This window comes from Dasypus novemcinctus, chromosome 6 (genome assembly GCF_030445035.2).
Source record: "Dasypus novemcinctus isolate mDasNov1 chromosome 6, mDasNov1.1.hap2, whole genome shotgun sequence".
Lineage (NCBI taxonomy): Eukaryota > Metazoa > Chordata > Mammalia > Cingulata > Dasypodidae > Dasypus > Dasypus novemcinctus.
In genome coordinates this window covers 122,898,767-122,914,721 of record NC_080678.1, presented here as the reverse complement: position 1 = coordinate 122,914,721, position 15,955 = coordinate 122,898,767, and the positions used below count along the sequence as shown (strand labels likewise).

The following is a 15,955-nucleotide window of genomic DNA, read 5'->3' as shown; positions in this document are numbered from 1 at the left end:
AATCTCAAAAGAAATTAATAACTTCCTTGAACCTAACGAAAATGATAACACAACATACCAAAACTTATGCGATGGAGCAAAAGCAGTACTGAGAGGGAAATTTATAGCCATAAATTCATACATCAAAAAAAAGAAAGAGCAAAAATTGAAGAACTAACACATTTGGAGGAATTATTATAAAAACAACAAAGTAACTCCACAAGAAGAAGAAAGAAATAACAAAGAGCAGAACTAAATGAAATAGAAAATAAGATAGCACTTGAAAAGATAAGGAAAACCAAGGGCTGTTTCTTTGAGAAGATCTATAAAATTGACAAACCCTTAGCAAGACTAACAAAGAAAGAAAGAGAGAAGATGCAAATATGCAAAATAAGAAATGAGAAAGGAGATATCACCACTGACCCCACAGGAATAAAGGCTATCATAAGAGGATACTTTGAAAAACTATATTCCAACAAAAATGACAATTCAGAGGAAAAGGACAAATTCCTAGAAACACATAAGCAGCTTCTATTGATGAAAGAAGAAATTGATGATCTCAACAAACCAATCACAAATAAAGAGATAGAATCAGTCTTTAAAAACGTCTCAACTAAGAAGAGCCCAGGGACAGACGGTTTCACAAGTGAATTCTACAAAACAGTCCGGAAAGAACTAACATGAATCCTGCTGAAAATCTTCCAAAAAATCGAAACAGAAGGAACATTACCTAACTCATTCTATGATGCTAATATTACCCTAGTACCAAAGGCAAACAAACACACCACAAGAAAGGAAAATTAGAGACCAATTTCTCTAATGAACATACACGCAAAAATCCTCAACAAAATACTTGCTAACCGTGTTCAACAACATATTAAGCGAATTATACACCATGACCAAATGGGATTCATTCCGAGTATACAAGAATGGTCCAACATGAGAAAATCAATCAATGTAATACACCATATAAGCAGATTGAAGGAAAAAAATCACATGATTCTATCTATAGATGCAGAAAAAGCATTTGACAAAATACAGCACACTATCTTGATAAAAACCCTGCAAAAGATCTGAATACAAAGAAATTTTCTGAACATGATAAAGAGTATATATGAAAAACCCACAGCCAAAATCATTTACAATGGTGAAATCATAAGATCCTTCCTTCTAAGATCAGGAACAAGACAAGGATGCCCACTCTCACCTCTTCTATTTAAAATTGCCTTAGAAGTACTCGCTCGAGCACTAAGGCAAGAACCAGATATAAAAGGGATTCAGATTGAAAAGGAAGAAGTCAAAATTTCATGATTTGCAGATGATATGATCCTATACATAGGAAACCCTGAGAGGTCTACAACAAAGCTTATAAAACTCATAAATGAGTTTAGTAAAGTCACAAGTTATAAGATCAATGCGCAAAAATCAGTAGCATTTCTGTACACCAATAAAGAGCAAGCTCAGGAGGAAATCAAGAAACAAATACCATTTACAATAGTCAATAAAAATATCAAATACCTAGGAATAAATTTAACTAAAGATGAAAAAAAAATTATGCACAGAGAACTACTCAAGGCTGTTCAAGGAAATCAAAGAAGACGTAAATAAATGGAAGACTATTTCCTGTTCATGGATAGGAACATTAAATATTATTAAGATGTCTATCCTTCCAAAATTGATCTACACATTCAATGAAATACCAATAAAAATCAACACAGCATTCTTTAAAGAACTAGAAAACCTAGCTATGAAATTTATTTTGAAAGGAAAGAGGCCCCGAATAACAAAAGACATATTGTAAAAGAAAAACAAAATTGGAGTAATCACACTACCTGACTTCAAAACATACTACAAAGCTACAGTAGTGAAAACAGCATGGTATTGGCACAAGGAGAGACACACAGACCAATGGAACAGAATTGAGAGTTCTAATATAGATCCTCCTATACATAGTCATATAATATTCAATAGAGCCACCAAACACTCTCAACTGGGAGAGAATGGCCTTCAACAAATGGTGCATGGAGAACTGGATATCTGTATGTAAAAGAATGAAAGAGGATTACCATCTCACACCTTATACAAAAATCAACTCAAGATGGATCAAAGACCTAAATATAAGAGCCAAGACCATAAAGACTTTGGAAAGCAGTGTAGGGAAGCATATACAAGACCTTGTAATAGGAAATGGCTTCATGAACTTCACACCAAAAGCATGAGCAGCAAAAGAACAAATAGATAAATGGAACTTTCTCAAAATTAAAGCCTTCTGCACCTTAAAGAAGTTTGTCAAGAAAGTGAAAATAGAGCCTACACAATAGGAGATAATATTTGGTAACCATACAGCAGATAGGAGACTTAAAACCTGCATGTATAAAGAACTCCTATATCTTGAAAATAAAAAGATAAACAATCCATTTAAAAAATGGGGAAAAGATTTAAACAGACAGTTCTCCAAAGAAGAAATTCAAATGGTCAAAAAGCACATGAAAAAATGCTCCAAATCTCTAGCTATTGGGGAAATGCATATCAAAACTACAATGAAATACCGTCTTACTCCCATAAGATTGGCAGCTATGAAAAAAAAAGAAGACTACAAATGATGGAGAGGATGTGGAGGAATGGAAACACTCATCCACTGCTGGTGGGAATGCAGAAGGATCCAGCCATTCTGAAGGACAGTTTAGTGGTTTCTCAAGAAACTACACATAGATTTGCCATATGACCCAGCAATTCCACTGCTGGGTATATATCCAGTACAACTGAAAACAAGGACACAAACCGATATATGCACACCAATATTCATAGCAGCATTGTTCACTATTGCCAAAAGTTGGAATCAACTCAAATGCCCATCAACAGGTGAAAGGATAAATAAAATGTGGTATATAATACAATGGAATACTACTCGGCTTTAAGAACAAATACATTACAAACACACGTGATAAAATGAATGAATCTTGAGAACCTTATTTTGTGTGAAGCAACCCAGGCATTGAAGGACAAATACTACATGACCTCAATGATATGAAATAAGTAAGCCAAGCTGCCTCAGAGAGCTAGAGACTGGATGATAGGCTTACAGGAAATTGGGGGGTAGAGGAAGTATGTAAGCTGACACCTACATGGGTCCATGAAAAGCTGGAGGTAAGTATTTGTACAAGGAAGGGATAAAATGGAGGCATATGGTTACCTTTGGGTGGGTCTTTGTGGGCTTGAGGGGGACTAGGGATGGGAGGATGGGTAATATTGCCCAAGAAATTGGGGGGAGGGTGGGGCAACATACGAACATAGGAGATTGTCAGGTATTTGGTTGAGAGTATAATGCTGAGAAAATTTTTCAAAAATATAATAAGGAAGGTTACCTGTTTAAAATGCTTAAAGGGGATAATCTGACACAGGACAGGCTCCTAGGGAACATGTGAGTGCTCATTTTGCCAAAGTGGGTTATATCATTTGATAGAGACCCATATAATGAGATTGAAGGTACACCCACATCCTGGGGAGGACTGACGCCCTCAAATAGAGGGAATTGTATCTCTCAAGAGAAATGGTGGCTCCCAGTGCATTAGGGCAGTTGAGCATGTCAAGTGCTCAACACCGTTGCAAGTATCTCTGAACATGGCCCTTCAAGCAATGAAGACTGACTGTCACTGTGGGCCCTAAGAGGAGGGGAAAGAGGTATTGAATAGATGGAACCAATGTAACTGTGTGGGCAATAGAAGTGTTCCACAAGAGTACACAAGGATGAATATAAGACATGTAAAATTACACCAAAAATATATAAGGGGTGATAGGCTAACATGTAAATCATAATGTAAAACATAAGATAACTAAAAATTTAGGAAATCATATAGTCTAACATATAAAAGACAATGTAAACACAGATGTGACTTGTTTGAAAGCTGTTGTCTCAATATCTGTACATCAGTTTCAGTAAATATAGTATGAATATGTAAAAAGATTATTGCTGTGGTAGGGAAAAGGTTTTATGATGATTATGTGGGAGTACTCTATATTGTATATATGAACTACTGTGATCTAAAACACTTGTGAAGATAAGCTTAATAATTAGAATAAAGAAAAGAAAAAGTTAGGACATAGACACTGAGGAAAACACGTAAGCAGTTGCCTTGCCAATTTGCATAAAGGGCAATACTTATTGCAGTGATGGAAGGCAAAACGTCAGAAACAAAGCTTTTGCATTTTTAAATTTTTTGATATCCCAATTAATTTTTACCTTAATTTTTCCAGGTTAATATGTATTCTATATCTCACCTCTAAACTCCTCGCTATATTCCATTTTACCATTAATGGAACCTGGCAATATGTTGGGCTTCACTTTTCAGGAAGTTTTGGATCACAAAGAGGTTCAACAATGGCAGGGGAGGAATACTGATGTGCAATGTTATTGACAGGGGACACATGGTTGGCAGGGAGTTCTCCAGGGCATATATCCAGGGTACATTAAATGTTTGGATATTTTCATAGTGGCTACAATTAAAAACAACTGAGGGAGTGCTGAGTTCCTAGCCAGGGGAGCTCTATCACAGTCCCTAAAGGAACAGCAACAATCCCCCAACTGCAACGACAAAGACCAAAAAAGAAGAAAGGTCCAACAATGAGCCCTTGATACTAAGAACTATGCTTGTAAGCCTGTGCACCTGAAATAAGAACAAGACCTAGAGGTGCAGCGTGCCTAAGAGTTATCTCCTGAGAGCCTCCATGTTGCTCAAATGTGGCCAGTCTCAAAGCCAAACTCAGCATGTAAATGCGTTTCCTTCCCCCCAGCATGGGACATAACTCTTGGGGATGAGCCTCCCTGGTGCCAAGGGATTACTACCAAGTACCAGCTGATGATGTAACTAGAAAATGACCTTGAATAAAAGGGTCAACTCAGACCGGCAGAATATCTCAGTCCACATATAATACCAGGAGTTAAAAATGCTTTTAGACCTGAATAAAAGGGGGAAATGGAAAGGACAAACAGTTTATATGGCTATGAGTCTCCAAAAAGAGCTGGGAGGTTATGCACACCTCAGCAGAGTCCCAGGGACAGATAAAGTAGATACAACCCCATTTATTCGTTCTTCTGAGGACTACAGAGACCCACAGGTTCTATGGTTATGGAAGATGGAGTTCAGTGTAATGTCAGTTGGCCCTACTTTGGAGTTTGTGTTTCTGTGTGATGGAGAGGGACTCAGGTGTGATCTTTGTTCACAAGCTTCTCCTGTTACTTTTACCAGAACTGGAGTTGGTGCTGGGGTTTAACATATACATAGGGGACCTGAATCTCTGGACTGACCATGTGATAGGCAGGCCCTGAGCCTCAACAGACTTCAGCTCCTACACTCTGTTTTATTGGACTTACCCCACTCAGCTAACATGGAGGTGAAGAAGGTCAACCACCACACCATGGAGCCAAGAGTGCCTACAACAGAAAGCAGGAGGATTGCATCCAGCACCCATGTGGAATCTAAGACCCCTCTTGTTACAGATGTGGAGTGGACACAACCATTCTAAGGTCCACAGGATGGAGGAATAGAGTATGGTTTAGAGTGGACTTTCTGCTATTCTATTCATGAACTATTGTGATTAGTAATCGAAGAAAATGTGGCATTGGTGTGGAGAAAGTGGCCATGTTGGCTGCTGGGGGTAGGGAATGGGAGGAATACATGAGATGTGGAGGCGTTTTGGGGACTTGGAGTTGTCCTGGGTGATGCTGTAGGGACAGTTACTGGACATTGTATGTACTTCCATGGCTCACTGGGTAGAACGTGGTAGAGTGTGGACTCTGATGTGGACCATTGACCATGAGGTGCAGCGGAGCTCTGAGATGTATTCACCAAATGCAATGAATGTCTCGTGATGATGGTGGAGATTGTTTTTATGGGGGGAGGAATGGGGTGGGGTGGTAGGCGGTATATGGGGACCTCATATTTTTTTAATGTAATATTAAAAAAATAAAGACAAAAAATATAAAAAAATAGCCATACTTCAAAAAACAATAAGGGAAATAGAATAATCATTATCCCAAAAGTCATAATGATCGTGTAGGCATACAGAGTATGAATTTGTTACAATGTGATATGTCATACAGTTTCTGTCTCTTAACCATATTAACTATTTCTGTTCTAAATAATTATATATTCAGCTGCATTTCATTGGAACTAAAGCCATCCTTCATAGCCGCTTTGATTTTGCTATGGAAAATTTCCTCCAGCTGAAAAAAGTTCAACAATCAGTGCTCAGGCATTAAACACTGTCCTATTTGGGGAGAGCTTCTCCCCATTTCTGGGCCACTTAATGAAAAGACATAATTATTTGTTATAACAAATGCTGCATTTGTGATTTAAAGCCCTTTACTGGAATTTGGAGGAAGTGGAGAGTTTCAGAAAAACTGACAAATGAAATAAGTGTTCCAGGAATTTTGAAAGCCATCAGCTTTTTGAACCTACATTTTCCTTTCTTCCACATGTCACTTAGGCTTCTTGACTTTGGTAAGAGCGCCTTTCTGCAAGTGGATGATATCTGGGAAGTGGGCAAGGTGTCCCTGATACAGTGCTAAAAGGGACTGCCAGGTCTGCTAGGGGAAGAGCTCACTCATTGCATCATAGGCACCTCTGGTGAAGGGATGACCTGTTTCAGGCCCAACGAGTAGGCCAGTTGGTCCACATCAAAGGCCTGGCTGAGGCTGTGGAAGGCCCACCATTTAACACTCTTTCTTGAAGTTGGTCGCCTGCTTTGTGTAACCTTTTTGCCCATGTGTTTGAGCTGCAAAGCGCTGTCATCCATCTTCTTGATGAAACACTTGGAACCATCAGTCCATCTAGTTCTCCACCTCCTTCATGGCAAAGTGACTACAGTGGGGTTGGGGGATGGGGGTGGCATGCTCAAGGTCAGGAAGAAGATGGAGTCAACCATCTCATCCTTCTCTGCCTTCCTCCTATCCTGTTTTCAGGCCTTCTCACCCATGCTGTTTGAAAACATAAGGAAGTGCTAGAAGACATCTACCCTGCCGGTAAGGACTGGTGGGACACATGGTTCATCCTCCAGATCATGCCCTTCCTGTGCTTGGAGATGAAGTCCTTCTCCACGCGGCCACTGGCCTGGTCCTCAGAGCAGTGGTGCACCGAGATGATGGGGACTCCCTAGGCCAGTGCTTGAACAGCCAGTTGAAGTTCTTGTAGTATTTGTTCACCAGAAGCTACATGTGCATCTGCACCAGCTTGTAGGAGATTTAGTCCTTCATGGCCTTGAACGTCGGCATCTTGGTGGGGGTTTCTATGGGGCACTGGAAGTGGTAGAGTTCTCCTAACACTCGGGGCCTTAGGGCCCCAGTACCACGCACAGCTTGTCCCAGTCCTTCACGAAGAGAGACACATCGTCGAGCCTGAAGGCCTTCGCGCCCGACTTGAAGGTGAAGAAGCCGTCGAGATTGCCGCTCACAGTGGTGGAGCTCTTGGCTCACGAGTCTGGTGCTATGGGTGAGTCGAGCCTCAGCGGGAGCCCAGCGACAAGTCAGAGCATGTCCACAAGCGGTAGGAATGGTCCTAGCCGCCTCCAGATGACCAGAGGTCGAGATTGGCTACACCTGCTGCCCAGCGCGCCTGGTTCGTCGCCACCCTGGAGCTGAGTCTCCCTCGTCGTCCCAGGCCTGGCCCCTGCCTTCGATGACCTGGGAGCGGCGGCCATAGAGCCGCTGAGGCTAAGGTTGCTAGGGGCCCACGCCTTGAGGAAAACCCGCTACCCGCGACTGGAAAGTGGTCCGCGGAGGCGCCTGCTGAGGCGTCAGCAACTGTTGGAAGGCCTTGGTTAGGGGAAAGCACGAAGGGGGCGGGGCCACGGCGTGCCAGGGCTTGCAGCCGCCGACTGGCACAGTGGCTTACCCGCTGGAGCGCCAGGGCCGCAGGCGCCTGCCTGGCCGGTGCGGCGCGGAGGCCCTGCACGGACGAGGCCGGGAATGGCTGCGGTCGCCGAGGCTGTTGCGCCCATGGAGACAGCCCCCGATGTCCCGCTAGCCGCGCAGCCTCAGCATCTCGCGCTCCGCAGCAAGATCTCGCCTGTCCTCTCGAGTGAAGTCACGCGGCGCCTTGGCGCGCAAAGCCGTTGGCCCTGGCGCCGCGGTGGCCCGCGCGCGTTTCCCGCCCTCAGCAGGCGGGAGCCCTGCCCAGAGGCGCCGGCGCTGGCCGCCCGCAGCCCGGAAGGCGGCGCTCCCCCCAGCGCTCCAGCAAGCGTTCCGCGCCCGCCGGGCCTCGCGGGTCGGCGCTCAATACCGCGCTGGGATCCGGGCGCAGCGCCCCCGAATGGAAACTGCATCACACACGAGCTACCACCCTACACAAGTTCCCCTCTTTTTACCCTCTTCTGCTGAGATGCCATTCGTTGTAGGAACATCTTACATGTCAGGAAAAGCTAAGGGAAATGTACGAGGCTAAGTGTGGCTTTCTACGTTTTAATAATAAGTATGATTCCAAATAATATGGAAGGAAGAGGACTTGAGATCAGAGAATAAAAGGCTTTTATCTTTGGGGTGCACAGTTTTCCTGTGGAATCTATGCTTTCTAGTATTCTGATACCTGTCCTCTATAGGAAATGGCGGGTTAAAAGGGGAGGGACTTAGATAAGTAGGCGGGGCGTAGAGAAGTAGGCGGGGCATCCTGGGCCTTTATAAAGCCCGCCTTTTTGGGAGTTCCTCAGTTGCGACCTTCTCTCCGAGGGATGGAGATGACTCTGCCCAGTATGGCTTTGACCAGCTCTTCAAGTGGTAACTTTCCAGTACTATATTTATTCTTTCATCATGGAGATGCCTGGATTGTTTACCAGAGTTTAGGAAAGTTTAAATTGCAGTTGTGAATGGAGGGACAACTTGTTGATGGGGTGCTTTCCTCCGTGGTTGAGTTGGGGTGGTGGGTTGATGGAGCCTGTAAAAGTGGATGATGGAATGTGCAAGTGAACAGAACAGGCAGGAATCCCACATCTGGCTGCTCTTATGGACAGTTTCAGTTGAGAGGGTTGTATTTAAGAAAACATATGAAGAAACACATGATGTGTTTCAGGCATGGTGTAGAAACCTCCTTTTTATGTTTTGTGTGTGTGTGTTTTGTTCGTGATTTTTTTTTTTCATTTAAACTCTCCCAGATATTTTTTGCATTAATTTTTCTTCTTGTTCATGCCTCCCTTTGTGTTTACTTTTAATTTTTTGAGTGATGGTGAATATGTGGATATTAATCCTACATCAGTGTTTAGGATCCTTTCCAGTATGTCAAAGTATGCCTACATGTATTGAATTTTGCTTGGAATTAGGTCGATACTTCAAGTAAAAATATCTATATTCCACTACATGTGGTGGCTCTCAACACAGTATAAATGTGAAGAACTTGCTCTCACCACACATTTTTAATTCACAGGTAAATTATTTAATCTTTAACCCTTCTCTCTTCATCAGGCATGCTCAGAAGAGAGGCCCGACGAAAGAGGATTTTTTTAGACGAGAGTCAAAAGGGGGCCCTGCAGGCATTGTTTGAAAAGAACCACTACCCTAGTCTAGCTGCCAGGGAAAAATTGGCAAAAGAAATTGGCATTTCAGAGGATTGAATTCAGGTAAGCATGGATCTCCTGCAATGTCTCTCACATGCAAAATAATGGGGAAAACTGGCCTACGCACTTTCCAGGAATTCTATTGTGAAGGAATTTTGCTGAAGGATTTTTGCCAATTTTATCATGTAATGTTGCACGTGCAATCAATGCAATAACCCTTTTCTTAAAACTTTTTTTTTAATTTAATAGTATTTTTTTTTAAAAAAGATACCTAGATCACACAAAAAATGTTACATTAAAAAATATGAGAGGTTCCCTCATATCCCACACCCTACCCCCCCACTCTGCCCACATCAACGACCTCACCTCATTGTGGCACATTCCTTGCATTTGGTGAATATATTTTGTAACACTGCTACACTGCATGGTTTATAATTTACATTGTAGTTTTTTTTTTCTAAAACAAAAAAAATGTTTATATTTTATTATCATAAAGTACAAGCTGGATGCCTGACAACTAGGTGGATCATTCTTTGTATATGCAAGTCAGGAATTCCTCAACTAAGGTAAATTGTGCCTTAGTTTAATTGGCCTTTAGAGAGCTAGCTGCCACATTTCCCCGGGTGTTTTTATTTTATTTTATTTTTTTCTTCTTTATTGTATTTTAAATGTTACATTAAAAAATATGAGTTCCCCTATACCCCCCATCCCCCTCACCCCACTCCTCCCATATCAAAAACCTCTTCCATCATCATGGCACATTCACTGCACCTGGTAAATACATTTTGGAGCACTGTTGCACCACATGGACAGTGGTCTACATTGCAGTCTAGACTCTCCCCCAGTCCACCCAGTGGGCCATTCTCCCCCAGTCCATTCAGTGGGTTATGGCAGGCTATAAAATGTCCTTCAAAGCCCCCTCTTGATTTAGAGGTGGAGTGGGCATCACTATCCCAGGTACCACAGAATGGAGGAATAAAATATGAATTAGAGTGGACTGACTGGTATTCTACTGTAGAAGTATTGTGACTCTAGCAATGGAAGATATTGAAGGGACAAATGCATTAATTCTTGCTGTCTGTTTTACCAATGATGTAACTCTGTGGGACTGGCATGTTTAGAGGGTGGGTACCTGTTCCCAATTAGAGAAAGTAAAATGCTGTGATGACACTCTGGAGTGCTTAAGAAATTTAATCACGATATGACTGGCTTAATGTCATTCATAATCTGGCATAGTCCCCTGAATTATGATGAATAGGGACAATAGAGTAAGAAACCCCTGGAAATTCTGACTCCTTAGATGAGAATTTCACTGAAATTCAATACAAGTGGGATTCCCTCCCCTGAGAGACAGAAGCTCAATTCTGTACTGACCTCTTTTGAATGGGAAAAATGGAATACAATTAATCTGATCTGACTCTAATTATCACCAAGGTAACTGGAGAGAACTCTATTATATCAGGAAAGCCTTTAAATAGCTGAAGCAGGATGAACAAATGGTGACACTGTAGTGGAAAATAAAGTAGTCAGGGCTTTATAAGTGATGGAATAATGTCCAATAAGCTGAGGGCATGCTGAGGAAAGGAATATTTCTTGTCTCTGGCATCAGTTCTGCCTATAGGATTCTGAATTGACTGAAATGTCATGGATGAAAGCACATGCTGTGGGATCTTCCGCTTATAGGATGTCTCTGGATTGCAGTCTGCATTCAAAATGATGTTAAGGACAGAAACTAGGGAATATGGGGCTGGTTCTACAAGGGTATTAACTGAGCCTTCAGTTTCAAATTATTGCCTGTTTTTCAACAGTCCTATTCTGAAAATATTTCAGATAATTATACCAAAGCGTGTGGCTATTTTATGCCAATTTCTGGGTGAGATGTGCAGATATTCAGTTTTATCATGGATTATCCAGTTTTCCAAGTTAGAGATGAAGAAGTGAAAGGAAAGATTTTCTATCAGACTTACACAATGAGGAATCAATCAAAGGGATCAATTAATTATGTCACTGCAAGTAGTTTTGATACTAGGGTTATGAGTCCCTAGGATTTTCCATATGAAGTGCCGAATCTGGAGTGAACTAAGACAGAAATAAGAATGAACAGATGTTCGACATTCAGATGTGAACAATCTTTTGTACCTGTCTTAGGAGATTTTTATCAGAGATCCTATTCACATAGGACTTTTTTGGTGACATTGTAATAAATCATGGCTGAAAGATAAAGACAAGTAGAAGACATTCAGATTTAGCCAAAATGAAGATGTTAGAGGAGAACCAGAGAGAAAGAAGAAGAGAGAAAGAACAACAAGCAGAGGGAGGGAGAGAGAGAGAGGGAGAGAATGCCTCCTCATGGGAGAGCAAATACTCTCTTCTCACAAATGGAACCTATAAGTGGATTCACTGAGTCTGATAAAAAGTGAAATGCTAATATGATTTGGGCATAGCTTATGTGGTATTCTGACTTTTATGGTAATATTTTGCAGTCACGGCATCTTTGCAAGAATCATAACATTCGTCATAGGGATATTTCCTCCAGGGTCTTGTGGATGACTCCTTTTATTTTATTGGTACTGTTGTTTACAATAAGGGAGGCCTTGTTGCTGACTCTCGCATCTTCTTTGGTCCTTCAGATTTGGTTCCAGAATCGCAGAAGTAGATGCTTAAGGGAAGGCCGAAAGAAATCTGGATCCTCCTCAGGGGTAGAACAGTCCCATTGGCAGGAGCAGCGCCAGTCTCGGACTCAAGGTGAGTACACTGCAGTCCCACTGCTTTTCACCTGTTCAGCTGAATGGACTCTTCAAAGGGGACCCACATTGTCCACAAAGAATGCATAGAATACTGAATTAATCTACCAAAGGGGTGCTGATGCAGACCATCAGAAATCTGTTAGCTTTTATAAAGGCTATTTATTTCTGGCAAAAGTTACAAGGGCCTGAAGTGTCCAGTTACAAATTTGCTTTCTCTTTGGGGCCAGTTACAAGGCCCTAAAGAATCCAGTTCAAGGTTGCTTTTCTTACCAAAGTCATTTCCCACGTGTTGAAACAAGATGGTCGCTAATCTCTGAAAGGTTTCAGCCTTCCTCTCAGGGGTTCCTTTCTCTCAGATGCAGGCAGGCATAGGGCTGGTCTATCAAGACTTCCTTCCTTTCTTGTCATAGGGGTCCTTATTTCTGGGCCTTCAATATCAGTCTTGGCTCTCTTCCCAAGATCATCTGAAACCATCAGCAAATGGCTCATCATTTTCCAGAGCGCCAGGATAAAAAATGACAGAGCACTCTCTTCCTGTGTTTCTTCTCTCTCTTCCTGTGTGTCTTCTTGAGTGTGTGCATTAACATGAGCCTGTCAATGGGGGCAGGGACTCAACCTGAGTTATGCCTTACTGATTGACATAAACCATTAAAAAGCCCTAAATTGATTTTATCAAGTAAACTTTTTGAGAGGCGCCTCCCTGAATTCAATACAATGAAAAGGTATCACAGCCAGAGAAATAGATTTGTTTACAAACATAATATTTCTTTTTTTGGGAATCACAAAATTAATCTCAAACCGTCACGGAAAGCAATCAGTTATGGCTTCTTCTGGGCATCACAATGCCAGACATTTTCACAGGTTTTGACTGGTTATCGGCTTCAGTCATTTTATTAGCAAGGGAAGCTTTGAACTTCTGTTCCCTCTGATGCATGGCGTTGTGAACTCATGTATCCTGTCACCCTGAGTACTGCATCCAAGTGTCAGTAATGGACTCTGGGCCCCCCGGGGTGGGTGACTCAGCAGCAATCATGGTAATCAGAATGATACTCAAATACTAGGGTTTTGAGTGTAAAGGTAAAAACTGGTCTGAACGCCCTCACGTACTCCTGTGTTCTGTTTTAGAATACTTACCCAAAGAAGCTCGCCGCAAGCGAACACGGATCACAAGATCTCAAAGCAGCATTCTGGTTGAGGCCTTTGAGCAGAACCGATTCCCTGGTATTACAACCCGAGAAGGACTGGCTATACAGACTGGCCTTCCAGAATTCAGAATTCAGGTAAGTTTTCTGTTTGTGGCACTGCATTTCTCACAACTGGCATTGCTATCACCCTCCAGATATGGAGCTGGCTATACTTAGGCTCTTTTGGGTTATCACAGTCATCTCAGACCTAAACTTAGGTGGGAATGTAAACACTGAGCTCTGTAAGTGGCCTTCTTGCAAAAGAGGAATGTTTCAAACCAAACAACCAGAAATGTCTGCATTTGGATACAAGTTCAGGAAGAGAATGGAAAAAAAATGTGAATGTTGATACATGTCGGGAGGACACATTCTTTTTCAGAGACTATACCAGGCACTGCTATAATTTGTGGAAAAATAATTCTACATTATGAGGAGCTGTCCACTGTGTCGTAGGATGATGAGTGGCATCCCAGGACTCTAGGCATAGGTGCTGGGAGAGATACTGCCTGGACCACTAAGCTTAGCTGGATGTCCCTATTGGTCTACAGATATTGCCAGTGACATGAGAAGGAGTGCAGTGGGTGGAAAGCCCAACCCAGTTGAGAAATCTGGTGTTACATAAAATTGTGTGGTTTTGTGTATGTCATGTGTTCATGAATTATGAAGCAGACTCATGGGTTTATGTGCACAGAGTGCTGGAAATCGCTTACTGGTTTGGAGACCCTCTTGCCTTAAACATAAGTATGTGAACTAGTCATGCATTCTTATACGTATTCGAGGGAAGAAGAAAACATGTCAACCTCTGCAAAAGAGTTTCCTTTCTGATTAATTGTTGAGATAACATGGCGTATATGATGTGCTCTGACTTTTCAACTACAGAATCAATCAGCTGCAATTGATTGCTGAATGGGGCAGGGCTTCAGGCCTCAGGTCATGTGATTTCTACCTATAAATTCAGCACATGAACTGCAAGTGTAAATTTCAAGTCCAGCACCAGAAGAACAGAGGAAATCCTTTGAGTCTGTGTAGATGAGTTTCTTTAGGTCACTAGTACACCTAGCTGGGGGAATGAACTTGAGTAATACATTATACATGAGGATGTGGTGATAACTGAATAGGCAGGGGAGGCAATTCTCCATATGCAGGCCCTATTATGCAAACTCTGTCATATGAAAGCCCAGATTCCCAGAAAAAAATTAAGATGATGGAACTACTCCACAGAATGTCAAAAATATAGACATTCATCTGGTCTTTATGGAGCCTGTTCCTTTCCAGTGGTAAATAATCACCCTGTATTTGGATATGTCTTCCAAAGACCACTGATCTCCCATTGTGGTCACCTAATCTTAGGCTTATTAGAAATTCTATACTTGCTTGCCAAAGAGGACAGTGCAAATTGGGCTGGAAGTTCTGATCTGCCCTATTCTGTGTCTCTCTTTCCTCACATAGATATGGTTTCAGAACCGGAGAGCTCGCTACCCAGGGAAGACCTTGAGGACATGCATGAATTCCTCCTCAGGTGAACCTCATTGGAGACCCCATCTGCCCAATGGACAGGGGCAGAGCCACATGTCCAGTGTACCGAGCAGTTCCCATCACCTAACAATCTGCAACACTTTCATTGGAAACCAAGCACTTCAACCTGCTCTTCTTATCTCCCAAACATCCTCTTGTCCTTGGGATAAGTCCCCGAGCTGCCTGACTCCAGGACCCAAGGAACTGGTGGTCCAATCCACACAGAATGTGCATGGGTGGGAGAATGCTCATGACTCACCGATACTTACGAAACAATTGCCCCCACGAAGAGAGTTCTCAGATACTCTGACTCTTTTTGGGTCACCATTGCAGGGAATATGCCAGGAGCGCTGTGAATCCACTGGTGCTGCAGCAGCATTGCAGTTAAAAGACAACCCCTGGATTCAACCTGAGAATGAAAAGCAACAAATGCAGTATGTGAGTCAGCCAGACACATCTTACTTCATGCAGTGGAGTGGTGAGGAACTCCAGGATGTGACTGCAGAATGCCAGTCTCCCACAGGAAATCTTCAGCAGCCTGGACCCACCAAGATACAGCTGAGGCATCAGCAGGCAGAATCAATGGAAGATCCAATGCATCACCCTGCTGAAGAGCATGAGCAAGACGTGGAGATCTCTAGCATTTTAGATGAACTCCTGTTGATTACAGAATGTCAAGAAACAGCACCGTCTCTCAATCTGGATTCCTATGAGCAGGACTCCACACCAGCTGAACCACCTCTCAGTGAGGAAGATTTTCAGTTTCTGATCACGACGCTGCAAAATTCTCTCAAGGCTTCACTTTAGGAGGAGAAAGCATTCATTTCCAACACCTCAGAATGGACAGCATTTACTTTACTGTAAAGTCTGGGAGATTGAAACATCATGCTCCATGGAAATCCCAAGCCATAGAGAAGGCTCAATGCCTCAGAATCCCAAATGGCGGATTTGACTCTGGCCCACAGGCAACACTTGCACACCCTAAGGTAC

General features: G+C 42.5%; 1 pseudogene; it reads right to left on the bottom strand.

The window, feature by feature from the left end:
• Positions 1–6,234: 6,234 nt before the first annotated feature.
• LOC131278952 (sorting nexin-18 pseudogene) lies at positions 6,235–7,974 on the bottom strand (annotated as a pseudogene).
• Positions 7,975–15,955: the final 7,981 nt, after the last annotated feature.